This window comes from Colobus angolensis, unplaced genomic scaffold (assembly GCF_000951035.1).
Source record: "Colobus angolensis palliatus isolate OR3802 unplaced genomic scaffold, Cang.pa_1.0 Scaffold126, whole genome shotgun sequence".
NCBI classification, from domain to species: Eukaryota; Metazoa; Chordata; class Mammalia; order Primates; family Cercopithecidae; genus Colobus; species Colobus angolensis.
Window position 1 is genome coordinate 6,550,835 of NW_012113808.1, and position 2,404 is coordinate 6,553,238.

General features: G+C 40.5%; 1 pseudogene across 1 annotated transcript; it reads left to right on the forward strand.

Annotated features, from left to right (window-relative positions):
• Positions 1 to 1,297: 1,297 nt before the first annotated feature.
• Positions 1,298 to 1,874, forward strand: LOC105505524 (annotated as a pseudogene). Its single transcript, XR_001000761.1, has one exon. The product of XR_001000761.1 is annotated as a 40S ribosomal protein S3a-like (transcript).
• Positions 1,875 to 2,404: the final 530 nt, after the last annotated feature.

The following is a 2,404-nucleotide window of genomic DNA, read 5'->3' on the forward strand; positions in this document are numbered from 1 at the left end:
GATATCATCATCCATGGTGAGCTGGCGGCGGGTGTGAACGGGCGGCGGAGCGGCGAAGGCGAGGCTCTGTGCTCGCGGGGCGGACGCGGTCTCGGTGGTCAGGATCCTCTACATTTTAAATGTTCACTTATGTGGTCCTCCTCAATGCAATTGTTGAAATTTTATCATTTAAAAAAAATTTGGAGACTCTGGTTATTATAGGGATATCCTTATAGGTCTCCTTAAGGACTTGGCAATTATCTCAGGGTGACTGAGCATGCATAATATGCTCTAGGCAATTCGTTTTTTTTCTTTTTCTTTTTTTTGAGAAACTCTTTCCCTATTGCTCAGGCTGGAGTGCAGTGACATGATGTCAGCTCACTGCAACCTCTGCCTCCTGAGTTCAAGCAATTCTCCAGCCTAAGCCTCTTGAGTAGCCAGGACCACAGGCGTGCACCACCATACTTGGCTGAGTTTTGTATTTTTATTAGAGATGGGGTTTCACCATGTTGGTCAGGCTGGTCTCAAACTCCTGCTCTCTAGTGATCCACCCGCCTCAGCCTCCCAAAGTGGAGATTGCTGGGATTACAGGGATGAGCCACTCACCTGACCTGCACTAGGCAAATCTGTGAAATTCAGCAAACATTTAGGGAATGATGGTTAGCCATGTGTGTGTTATGCCCCAAAAATTAAAGAGGAAAATACTACGTTGCTGCTCTTTGCTTACTGCTCTAGAGAGGGCAAACAGGTAAAGAAATAAAAGTTGAGCTTGTGAGTAAAGATGGAAGACTGAGCATACAGATTATATGTAGATGTATCTCCTCTTTCTGAAAGATCCTCCAAAATAATAGTAAAATAATAATAAAAAGTTATCTCTCTATAATGAAGAGAATGAGAAATTTCAGCAAATTTCTTGAAGATAGAAAATAGGTGAAATGGTGATACCTGGTGAAGTAGAGGAAAGGAGGGGCTACTACTAAGGAGAAAACTTGCGTTATGTCAAGTTAAATTCAAAGCTAAAAGGAGGCATAGGAACTGAAGACATCAGGCATAATGGAGGGTGAAGTGGCATGTGGGGTTATAAACAGAGGCGATCATTGGAATATATATGGAACAGTCAACATCTCCCTCACTCCCCACACTAAACAGTAACATTGAGGCATTTCGCCCCCTCAACTTGTGCAAACAAACAAGCAAAACCACACAAAATACAGGGATTATCTTTAAGGAAATTAAATGAACTGTATGGCAGACCAATAAAGGAAGTTCAACATCTGACTAATAGGAAACCTACAAAAAGAAAGTAGAGCCATTTTGGCTTTCTGAGTAGCACCATGGTGGTTGGCAAGAACAAGTGTCTTACTAAAGGTGGCAAAAAGGGAGCCAAGAAGAAGGTGGTTGATCCATTTTCTAAGAAAGATTGCTATGATGTGAAAGCACCTGCTATGTTTAATATAAGAAATATTGGAAGGACACTAATCACCAGGACCCAAGGAACCAAAATTATATCTGATGGCCTCAAGGGTCATCTGTTTGAAGTGAGTCAAGCTGATTTGCAGAATGATGAAGCTGTATTTAGAAAATTCAAGATGATTACTGAAGATGTTCAGGGCAAAAACTGCCTGACTAACTTCCATGGCATGGATCTTACCCATGACAAAATGTGTTCCATGGTCAAAAAATGGCAGACAATGATTGAAACTCATGTCGATGTCAAGACTAATGATGGCTACTTGTTTAATCTGTTCTGTGTTGGTTTTACTAAAAAACGCAACAATCAGATACGGAAGACCTCTTATATTCAGCACCAACAGGTCCGACAAATCCAGAAGAAGATTTGGAAATCATGACCTGAGAGGTGCAGACAAATAACTTGAAAGAAGTGATCAATAAATTTATTCAATAATTGAAGCATTCTAACTGGTATCTCATTGTGGTTTTGAGATGGTATCTCATTGTGGTTTTGAGATGGTATCTCATTGTGGTTTTGGTTTGCATTTCTCTGATGGCAAGTGATGAGCATTTTTTCATGTGTCTGTTGGCTGTATGAATGTCTTGCCCACTTTTTCATGGGGTTGTTTGTTTTTTTCTTGTAAATTTGTTTGAGTTCTTTGTAGGTTCTGGATATTAGCCCTTTGTCAGATGAGTAGATTGCAAGAATTTTCTCCCATTCTGTAGGTTGCCTGTTCACTCTGATGGTAGTTTCTTTTGCTGTGCAGAAGGTCTTTAGTTTAATTAGATCCCATTTGTCAATTGTGGCTTTTGTTGCCATCACTTTTGGTGTTTTAGATGTGAAGTCCTTGCCCATGCCTATGTCTTGAATGATAATCATTAAAAAGTCAGGAAACAACAGGTGCTGGAGAGGATGTGGAGAAATAGGAACACTTTTACACTGTTGGTGGGACTGTAAACTGGTTCAATCATT